The 11,530-nt window shown below is 45.2% G+C and overlaps 1 protein-coding gene across 1 annotated transcript in view; it reads left to right on the forward strand.

The window, feature by feature from the left end:
- Window positions 1–2,045: 2,045 nt before the first annotated feature.
- Window positions 2,046–11,530, forward strand: part of LOC136060573 (serum amyloid A protein) — a 53,008-nt gene continuing 43,523 nt past the window's right edge. Inside the window, exon 1 of the mRNA XM_065755239.1 lies at window positions 2,046–2,051. The gene's annotated coding sequence lies outside the window, so the exon portion shown is untranslated. The remainder of the gene's footprint in view (window positions 2,052–11,530) is intronic.

Below are 11,530 nucleotides of genomic sequence, written 5' to 3' on the forward strand. Positions count from 1 at the left end.
CAAATATTTAGCAAATGCTTGCAGGGCATAGACCTGTTGTTTTGCAATCTATAAGAAGTCTTTCTTAAAGTGGAGGGTGTTACAAAAGAGAGCGGGTGCCTGACTTTGTGCTGCTACAGAAGCAATCCTGATGCTTGCAGAATCTTTTGTTTCTCTAGCTTGGGCCTAATGGTAAAAGGAACAGCCAGCCTATGTCCTGGGTGTGGCAAATGCAAGGTATGCCACTTTTCACTGATTCTCTCTGCTTTACCCAGGCTTTACATGTTTCTTCATACTTGGCTTCCAGGCTGAAGTATTTGTGGCAGGGCAGTGCCAGTTGGGTAGAGAAATTTCAGCATTAGGATTTGTGAGATGAGAGATGGAGCAGAGCCTGGGTCTCTGGTGTGTGACGTGATGCTTTTATGCCTTCAGACAAAAGGAGCTAGGTCTGCTGCATCGCCTGGAATATTATTCTGTACGTTTGGCTGCAGCCAGCCCCAAGTTCTTTCATTTTTAATCTTATCAACTGTTTGTGCCCTCAGCGTTACTATGAGGAAGAGCAATCTCTCTCATTGTGCAACTTGTAGAACTAAATAGTATTACTGTTGCTAGGTTTGGTCTTGAGAAGTGAAGGCTGAGTGTACTCAATACATTTTTGGGGTCTTCTAAATGAAGGATACATCCTTATTCTCTTCTGCCTATTTGTATATCCCTAGCAGTAATGTTGAACAGTCATTCTTTGACTACTAACCTGTCTTGCATTCTGTGATAAAATATGCTTCCTTGGAAGCAGAACACCTGAAGTTCTGGAGTCAGTGCAGCATTATGTTGGGATGATTTACTTTTTAAAGTAAAAGCAAACCAAAAATCCCTCAGTAACATTTAATATCTCTTGGAGAAAGGTTACTGACAGCTGGTTAATTCAGTGCGTGATCTCAGTAGGAGTTCTTAGGCACATAAGAGTAGCTAAAAATAGCTGCATGAAGGTCGGGGAAGGCATCTTCTCTGCATATGGGAACACTTTCTTGAAACATCTATATGGTAAGCAAGAAAGAATGGCTAGAAATCAAAAAGGGTATGGAAATGATCTTGGAAGGAAGTCAGGGCCTGTTTAATGTGTTCTTTATTCAGATAAACCTGTAGGGACTGGTGAATGCCTCGGGGGTTTCTCTGCAAGTGAAAGGGAGAAAGCCTGTGTTAACCTCCAACCCATGCTTCCAATATGGCTGGCCAAATAAAAGCTGGATTCAAGCTGTCGATAGATGAACAAACAGTGAGGGGGACCCTTTTGCTTTAAAATGGAGCTGAAGGCTTGCATCCAAGTGATTATTAAGCTCCTGACTGACCCTGGAGTAGGAAAGAAAATTCAGCTTGTCAGACCAAATGTTCTCTTTCTTTTGATGTGTGCATGCTGAAACAGAGTTTACGAGAAGCTTTCATAGCAAATTCCAAAGTCACCACAAAGCACTTTAATTATTGAATAGGCAAAAGCTAATGCAGGCAGGAAGGGCTCTGTGTTTCTCTGCCTGTTAATCTCCTACCTCCCGCCCCCTTCTGCCCAAGTCCCCTTGGTTAATCAGGTTATGTTCGCCCTATTTCTCTCCAGGAGCTAGCAGAGTGCAGCATCAGTTGAGAGAGAGAGGAATGAAAGGAGGAGAAGAGCATGCTGAAAGCAGCAAGAGTAGGTTGGGGATGCTCCAGAAATGAAAGCTTCCCTCTGGCAGGGTTCCCAAGATCACAGCAGGATGGCTGCGGGGTGTCTCTGACCCATCACACTGACATGTTTAATCTTGCCTCCCAGGCTGCGTGCCAAAGGGCAGTGATGTTGCCTTCTGTGCTCTGTCTGGAGGCATTAGTGGTCCCTGCAGCCAGCAGCCCCCTCCCCAGGCACTCAGTCAGCACCCTGTGTCAGGTGGGAGCCTTGGGTAAGGCTGATGTCCTCAGGGGAGCGTGCTGTGCCTGACGTGTGTCTGAAACACAGTGGTTAGTCCTGGGGGAGGCTGGAGTTTGTTTCAGCATACGCAAAAGCTGTGTGTGCTGAATGCCTCTGCGCAGTGATTCTTTCTGCAGTCGTGCTCTCGAACAAGCCACAGAAAAATAGCACAAGATGGATCTGCTGCAGTGATGTATGCCTATGGGAAACGTGGAGCCAGAGTGCATGCATACAGCCAGCACTGTTCACCTGCTTTGTTTTTGTATTGGATTGTGCTGGCAAGCCTCAGCTCTCTTTGTGTGGTGATCCTGGAGATCAGCTTTGAGGTTTGCAATGTCCTCGGTATGGATGCATGCCTTGGAAATGCTATCATCTCCATCTATAATGGGCAATGCCAGTCTAGGGGATAGAGAACCAAAGCCCTTTTGTGACAAGTGTACGGAACCAAACTTGTAGCTGAAACCTTTCCTGAAATGTGATATGTATATATTTTCTTATGTCTGGATCTGGACAATCAGCTGATTTTAATCAGCTTTGGTGGGAGAATCAGATGCTGTGACGTGGTTTTTGTGAGGCTGGCAGACATTTCAGGAGGATGTAGATCTTCAAGTCTGCATCTGCATAATGTTCTGGGATTGAATTTATCCAAAAGCTCAAAATCAACCCCCAAGAATCTCCAGGGAGGTTATTCATAACCCGGCTTCTCTAATGCTCTGCTCTTGGCTCAGGACCAAGTGGATGTCAGCCTATGGCTGCATTTCATTTTTGCCAGGAAGTGCCGCACCATGCAAGCATTGCCTAATCCATGTTGTGTGCCAGTTTCTTTGCTTGGATCTCATGGTGTACTGTTCCACTGAGACACAGGTATTCATCTGAAGAGATTTTTTAGCAGCCCTTTTTGCTAGCAGTGTGGATAGGAAATGTTTTTGCAGCTTGAAGCAAGGCGAATGTTAAAGCGTTCTTTCAAAAGCAGAAGCACTGGCAAATGCAGACTTGCACTGGTGATTTCTGGTGCTGGGATGTGACTTTACATGTTTCCCAGCACACAACAGAGTGAATTGCATGCCCACGTAAATGATGACATGAAATGAACTACCAGAAACGGTTTCTTGGCTGGAAAAGGCTGTAGGGGAAAAAAAGCAAGGTATAGCAAGCCCTGTGCTGCCAGGGGGCCAGGCCCTGCAGGTGCCTGCAAGCAAATTGCAAAGCTCTGCTCCCACTGCACAGCACTCGCTGCTTTTTCATAGGTCAGGAACTATTTTACTTTTCAATTATTACTGTTTTCTCTTTCAACAAAGATCTAAGACTCCAGAAAATAAAGCTTTAAGGAAAGTCACAAGCAGCACCAAAAGGAAGCTGAAAGGCAAAAACCGTGGTAGAGAAAGTGAGCCAGGAGGCACTGGAGCAGTGGCTCTGTTTGAGTTGTGCAGTAGCTGGTGGATATGGCTGCATGTCCCAGGGAACTGCATGTTACAGAGGCATATTCTGTGGCATGCACAGCAACCCAGTCACGAGATAATGACTAGACCTGTGAGAGAGGCATGTGAGCAGTATAGGTTGTTAAATCATAAAAAAACAAACAAATTAAAAGTCAACATTACATGTTACACTTCAGAACTCAGCAACTATTTGGTTGCAGGTGAGAAAGAACTTGCAAGTTTAGAAACTAATAGTTGTAACAATACCTGCCTTGGTTTTAATTGATGATAATAATTTTGATGGGGCCGTGGCTGTACTGCCTCCAAGTGATTATGTATTTAACCGTTTAAGACATTGGGTATCTTATCCTTTGAAGATCTGATAGTGCAGAAAGTATTGCCACAAAACATCCACTGAAGTCAGAGTTCTGGAAAAGAAATGTTTAGAAACACGGACAGCATGGATGAGTTTGGCACAGTGTTCTGCCAGGGATCCGTAGGGCTGGAGTGGACTGGCTACTCTCAGTTGGATAATTCCAATCCAAATCTTTTTTTTTCTTGTGCTTTTCTGCTGTACATAGGACATTGAATTAGGGACTTCAGGAATAAAATGCTAGTATTCTACAGTGTAGCTCATGGTATTAGTGTCTATTCTCATGTCTTGTTGGAAGTATCCTGCAGAGATAAGGTTCTTGGAAATGGGTGTTTCTTGTCTGGGCAGCCCGCGTTTCCTCTAAACATGTCTTTCTAAGCTGTGGTATGGTGTTGTGTGAAGCTCTTTGTCCCCAGAGTGATTTACTCTGTTTGGAAGCCTCAGGCAGAGTGGTAAGCTGTTTGTTTCATATACAACATTGAATGTGGGCATGTGAAAGTTGTTAGACGCCTAATATTGGCTGATTCATGAAACAGCTGGATGCATTTCTGGTACTTAGAGTGTAGGAGATTTGCTTTTGATAAAGCAACTCTGGAAAATTCTTGGTCCCAAATGGAGACAAATCGCTTTTCATCTGATTTCTATCCTTTTGAAGATATAGCATCTCCTGGTTTCTGTGAAACAAACATCATCGCTGTTATCTTCATTGATAAAGAAATGTAAAAAAGAAAATTGATTTTTCCAGCTAATACTGAGGTACCTGAAAATGCTTCTATCTCAGCCCCATAAATGGACCAAAGATATTGTTAAAGGCCTTCTGGGTAAGCAGTTGTGCAAGCTCTTCAATAAGGAAAGTAGTTTGAACTTTGTGCAGATGCTTGTTCCTTCTGTTATTACATGCACATAAATCAAAGGGGCAAAACAATGTATTCAAATGTACAGAGTCCAATGGTTGATGTTACTGTATGATGGAGTGGTTCCAAATGTGCATAGAAATATTTCAAGGTTATAAAACTGCCTTTGCAGTCCTTCTGTAAAGAGTATGAAGCTAATGTGCCTTACGGTGGTTCCAAGAGATGCTCTAAATGGTTATCTGTGCAGCAGTGGCACTGCTGCTGTGCCTCCTGTCAGCCAATAGCAGTCAGTGCAAGGAAGAGCTGAAATGGATCTCTATTCTCCTGAAACAAGATTTTTAAGCATTGTGGCTTTGGGAATTCCCCTGTGCACATATAGATCCTTGCATTGCAGGTGGAAGCTAACCTTGCTCCTTTTGAGACTTCTCACCCATCTCTCACAATTGACCACTGATACCTCCACCTCCCTTTTGATTGCATAAGTATGCTGAGTAGCTAATGGCAAGCTTGAGATATGGTGTATCTAAAAGGTTTTCTAATGTCTTTGTTTCCCCCCTCTCACAGTACTGTTTGGTAGGTGTGGATTCCAGCATAGCTCGACAGATTGGGAGTGCAGTCTGTGATATTTGGGCCCTGTGCTGCCCAGTTGACTTTGACAGGTTTCTAAAGAACCTGTATGTATTTTAGTTGTGCTGAGCTCTGTGGGAGTCGTGCACAACAAATACTTGCTTATGAACTGCCAGGTAGTGGGGAGCTGCGTGCAACCCTGTGCCTGCAGCTTGCACACCAGTGCAGCTGTCTGATCACAATGCCATAGGACCTCTGTTGCTGCCTGTGTCTGGAGGCCTCCAGCACAGCACTCCCTTACATGTAGTCCTTTTAAGAAGAGCAGAGTTGTCATTGCAGTAATGATGTGAGTGATGTGAAATATTTATCCAGGCTATTTGGGTAGGGAAAAAGATAGTTACTGCAGCTACTCTGCCTCCTGGTGCTGCTGCAAGGAATGCTTTGAGGCAGGAGCTGCCTCCTTAGTGCTGGGGTGAGAAAGCAGAAGTGGGACTGAGCAGTGAGAGCTTGTGCTTGTGGGGCCTGGCCTTTGTTTTGGGCTGATCCTTTAGAGCAGTCAGCCACAGATGGGTTCTGGCAGTCCTTCCTGGTGCTGAGAGTTCCAAAGGGCTGTGACTGCCCAACCCTGCCTGCATTAGTGAGCCATGAGCAATAAATAGGGGCAGATACTGAACAAGTAGCTGATAGTAAGGAGCTGACATCTGCTTCATGCATGTAACACCTGGGAGATGTTCCTTATGGGAGTAAAATGCTCCTGTAGGTTCACAAGTGCCAGAGCGTAGTGAAGCAGTGTGTGCCCGAGATGTGTCTGATTATAGCATCAGAGTCTGATTTCAAATAGACTGGTATTTCTTATTGAAAAGGGATGCATGTTTAGGGGAGAGCAGTAACAAAATAATGTGACTTCAGGTTGGGCAGCAGCACAAACAGCAGGGTAGTGTTCCTGGCATGCTGTGTCCCCATGCTGCGCAGCTGCTGGCCATGTTGGTGTGCTCTGGTGTGCTGCTGAGGGATGGCTCTGAGCTGGGGCTGGGAGAGAGGTGTTCTTGCAGGGGTACAGCACAAAGCATCGGTGTTTGAGCACAGTTTGTGTGTATGGTCACAGTGTCTCCGTTAGGATTTGATAGGACTCTGACTGGGTTGGAAGCAAAGCTGCATGCTGCTTCTGTAAGCTCTCTTCCTTGTTTCTGTGATGTTTCTTGTGGGAATAGCATTGGACAGTCTTGCTTAGAGGCACAAAGCACGATGCTCCTCTTGACCTGTGATCTCCATTTTAACCTTGGAGAGAAACAAGTTGATGAAAAACCAGCTGCTGTATTGTAATGAGCAGCCTCACAATCAATACTTTTCCTAGTGAAAGGTTTCCTGGTCACAGTCAGGTTTACTGCTGCTGAGTCAGTTAGATCTGATGCTTGTGTGAGTAAAGGCTTCTTGGAGCAGTAGGACAAGCTCTAGCTCTCATCCCTTGGATAGCACTGTGCCTTCAAACCTCCCTTGCAGAAGCCACATCTACGGTGCCTACAGGCTACCTTAGAATGGCTGGTATGTGCTGCAGCATCTCTACCCATGCGTGCTGCAGGTTCTCAGAAGCAGGGGCTGCTCACACGAGTGCCTGTGCTGCAGAGCTCATGCTGTACCTTGCAGCATCTGTGGAGATGCAGGCAGGGGCTTCATGTCAGATGAGCATCACTCACCCCTCCTGCTTGCGTGCCTGCCTGCCTCCCTGGGAGCGTGCTATTTCTGAATGTAGGCCAGTGCTTCATAAGCCTGTGTCATTGTTTGTTTGCGTATAGCAAACAGCTGCAGGCCAGGGGGCCTGGCTTACCACTCGAATGGCATCCTGTGGTAGATGCGCTGAGAAGCAGCTTTGCTCAGTGAGAAGGGTGCTTCTGGCTGGTCTACAAGCATAGTCAGCCACCAATCTGTATGAGGACTGCAGTGTTCCATGGGACACCCTTCCTTCCAGGAGAAACTGTCTGCGTCTTCTGCATCTCTTCCAGACTTTGCACATTAAGACAAGGAGTGTGAAATGCAGAAGGGGAGGATTGTGTCTGAAGGGATTCCTTGTGAAAAACAAGTCTCACGTTGCTGAATAGAGGTCCCCGTAGTTACAGCTGAACAGGGATTTGTTCAAGGCTTGGGTCCTAGCTCTCACAGCTGGTTCTTGTTCCATGTCTTCAGTGTCTTGGTGTAAAGCAGTGCTAATCACCTAAGAATGATTATTACAAAATGTAGTAGTAACTTCTGTGTTAATCTTTGGACTATGGTGTTTGCTTTTGTTAAGTTGGCCAGAAACTTGAACATAAGAAGTTCTGTACTGATGTGTGGAAGACTCTGTCACAGTAAGGCTGTTGATGCAGTGGAACAGGCTGCCCGAGATGTTGTGGAGTCTCCTTCTATGGAGATGCTCCCATGTGGACATCTACCTGTGTGACCTGTTGGAGGGTGCCTGCTTTTGCAGGGGGGTTGGACTCTATGATCTCCTGAGGTTCTTTCCTCTGTGATTCTGAGGAGCTGTGCCCAAGGGAGTGGTGAGCCAGGAAGGAAGGCTACCCCATTTCTGCAGCACCTGAGATCGCCCTCAGACCAAGGTCTATGAGGAAGTGCTGCACTCTCTGCTGTGGATCAGCACAAGTCAGAATTGGAGAGAAAACTGGCATTTATCAAGTGGCATTTCAGTGAATTAGTGTTAACCAGGGAGTTGGAGAGGAGAATCTGCTATTTCCTGTGCATGTTTTCAGTAGCTCCCAGTGTGCTTTTGTTCAGAATAAATTCTAAATTGCAGCCTGAATTCCTTTCTTGTCTCATGTCCAGATGCCCACGCCACAGTGCTGCAAAGCATTTCTCATAGTGTCATGCTCTGTGTGGCCTGTTCTTGCAAAGCAGGGGGGTTGGTGCTTACCAGCTGTGTGGGTTGAACAAAACAGCAAATCTTTGCCCCTGCTGTGTGTGCACAGTCAGCTTGATGGCACCAACCCTCATCTGCCACTGGCTCACTGGATGATCAGCTCGTGGCTGCAAGGGGAGGAGGGCATGGTGCTTGCACAGGTGGCAGGCAGGGGACTGTGGCTTAGCCATGCCAAGGCCCAAGGGTTGTCACTTACAGAGCATGTGACTTTACAACTTGAGCTTATTTCCATAATTTATTACCAGTAGAAGCTGGGCAAAGGTAGAAATGGGAGGAGTTCTCAATGGAAAGTGGGTATTGTGGGGCTGCTGTGTCACAGTTGTCTGTTCTGATCACAGGATGTACCAGGTGTCTGATGAAACTGTTACCGGCACTCCCTTATCTGGCTCTTCCCATCAGCTGGAGTTGAGAAAGCATTAGTCTGGGGCAGGAGGAAGGAAACATGTTTTGTGCTTTGTGTGGGGCTGCAAATCCTCTGAGGCACCTCATTGAGCAGTGCTGAAGGGGCTCCTGCCCCTGAAACCTGCTATCTCTGGCTAGTTCCTGGAGTGATGGAGCATATTTGGATCTTGTCTTAGCAGAAGCTAGAGCCTGGGAATGCTCTAACCCTTTCACCTCTGAAATTTGCGGTCAGAGACCTGTCAAGCTGGTGTGGACTGGTAGTCATAGGGCAGAAAAGGCTGTGTGGGCATTGCCAAAGGCAGGACACTTCCCTGTACTGCTGAAGGGTTGAAATACATAGCTGTGAGTGCATTTTACCCTGTGTGGTTTTTGGAGGGGATGGTCACTGTGTGGGAAAGGAAGCAGCTGAGGGCACGTGGGCCGGGAGAATGCCAGCAAAGAGCCCCAGCCTCAGCTGTGTTCTTCTGATCATCTCTCACATCACTGCCCTGCCATGGCACTGTGCAGCTCAGCCATCATCCTGAATCAGCCCATGTCATTTGCAGGGGTGCAAACATAAGAGCACCTCCGTAGGTCCTGTGATGTCTGACTGCTGTCAAAAGCTGAAGTTGCTGTGTTTTGTTTCTATCAAGCATCACCTTTTGCTGCACAGTTAGAGCTTAGAAACAGGTTAAGAACGCTCTCACCTCTGAAAACGTGCTTCAGACTGGGCTCCAAAGCCCTCTAACATGCCACCTGACAGGTAGTGGGATATCTAAGTAGGGCTTCACCTTGAGAGAGACACACAGGATTCTGTAAACTTTCTTGCTGTCACCTCACCTCCTTGCACTTTCTGGATTAAGTGCTGTTGGAGAATTCTAGCAGAGGATAAGGTAAGCTTTTAGCTAATAGTACCTCAGGATAGAAGTTGTAAGGACATGGTTACAGTATAAATATGGGAAAATGCAGCTGTAAAAGCACCTTACTACAAGGAGGTGTGAAGAGCTCACACAGTGATTTGCCACACTGGGAAGCTGAAGGTCACCATCTAGAGAGCTGCTCTGAGCATGCAGGCAGCTATTTGTAGGAGTGGCTCTAGGGAAACAATTTTGCTTCCTTTCCTTGACTGTTGCAGAGCTCTTGTTGAGAGAAAAAGTGCAATGTTTCTGTGGTGTGTTCGAGTATTTTAATTGCTGAAATTCACAGGCTGCAGATGAGCTAAGCCAGACTCGTGTTAATATCTGCTTAAAGTTATCCTCTGTTACTAGGAAAGCTCAGATCTGAATGGCTGACAGAGCAGCCTGTGAGCATTTCTGGAACAACAGCTGCTGCATCAATATATGGAACAAGCAGAATGCTAATCCATGGAGACTTAAATCTGCCTTTTATGATCAGTAATGGGCACAGCAGTAGACAGTAATGGTGTGGACTCCCCATGAGGCAGAAGTTCTCAACCTCTGAAAATGAAACAATTTAAGAGGAAATGTATTGTAACCATTTTGCTCTACCAGCATGAAGGGATGGCTGAGCTAGTGCTGTGCACTGTTCTATTTCAGTTTAGGCCTGAACAGACTGGGGTTTAAGAGAACATCAGAAAATACACAGCCTAAGCACTAGAGAAGACTTGACTTTAGAATTCAGTAGGGTTTATTCTACAAATCTTAGATCAATGCCAATGATACAAGTTTTATGAATTCTCATTAAAAATACAAGTCAGTATAAAGATTCCAATAGTAATATAATGCATGATGATTCTGTTTCAAAACTTAAGGAATGAATCTGGGGTTTGGACCATGCTACAGAGAAGGGGAACACTATGTAGAAGAAAGGATATTCAGTTTACCTCCCTTACTTCAGGAGGGGCCTGTGCCTTATTGCCACAATACCTGAAAAAGCAGTATGAGTGCATAGCAGCCTTGCCTGTGCAGTCTCTAAGCAAAACTGTCTTCCTACTCTACTCCCCACCCCTGTATTTCTAGTAATTAAGACAGATTTTGATAGCCTGATATCACACCAATAACTTAAAGCTATAGCAATACTATCCCCCATCATGACTGCAAACAACAGTCTTCTAACCGTGACATTTTCTTGTGATGCACTGAAACTTTTGCACTGAGCTGTTTTGTTCAGCATTCCAGGAGCGCTAAATACTGACTCAAGTCAAAGGTGGATTATTTCTAAATACAGAACTTCTGATTTTAAAATGATTATTGCAAAGCCTCAGTGCAGCTAAATACTTGCATCTCCTGTTCGTAGCTTCAGGCGAAGTTAGGATACGAATCACATTTATTTTTTATTCCTCTGATAATGATGAAAGCAATTATAGCTTTCACTAAATAGCTGAAATTTGGCCACAGAATTTCTAGATCAAATGCTTTGGAATGGGGGGGGGAATAAAACTACCCTTTCTTTCTGGGAACTGCCTGCACTTTTAAGAGTATTAGGCTTAATAAAGCCATACTCTAAGCCTAGATTTTACATAAACTACCAACCACAAGAGGTAACCTTGATGAGATGTACACCTCTTCCTCCTCATGCATCTATTTATTCCCAATGACACTTTCACCGTGCCAAAAAGTATTGCATCCTCTTGCGGAGCCATCGCTTCTTACAGCAAACCACATTACATCACAGAGCAGGTATCATGCATCTATCTGCAGAAGCAGACCAGGAAACTGGGCTTAACAATATGCATACACTTCCAGACAGAATTTGGTGCAGACAGTGACATTTAACTGAAACTCAGCTTTTATCAAAATAGGAGCATGATATAAAAATCGAAGAACACCGGAAACGAGGAAGCTGCTGAGCTGCTGCCTTCCACGCACCGGTTAAATAAAAGCCTCTCCTGCATAAATGAACAGCAGCACGGATCAAGCACAGTCTTGGCTATACAAATACATCTGCAACAATCCTCCACTTGGTATCATACTTTAATATCTTAACATCACATCAGTGATGGCAGAACCCAGTATTAAGTCATCATGCAAGCTAGTGGGGATTTCTTCTGTCTTATTCTGATGTGCTTGCTCTGAATAAGTATTGTCATTCTGATTTGTCTTTGTAAATGCATCTTATACTCTAACAGTCACATTTAGTTAGAAGTAAAAAAAAAAA

The sequence above is a fragment of the Cyrtonyx montezumae genome, unplaced genomic scaffold (assembly GCF_038088225.1).
Source record: "Cyrtonyx montezumae isolate F1298 unplaced genomic scaffold, pur_monq_1.0 scaffold_10, whole genome shotgun sequence".
NCBI classification, from domain to species: Eukaryota; Metazoa; Chordata; class Aves; order Galliformes; family Odontophoridae; genus Cyrtonyx; species Cyrtonyx montezumae.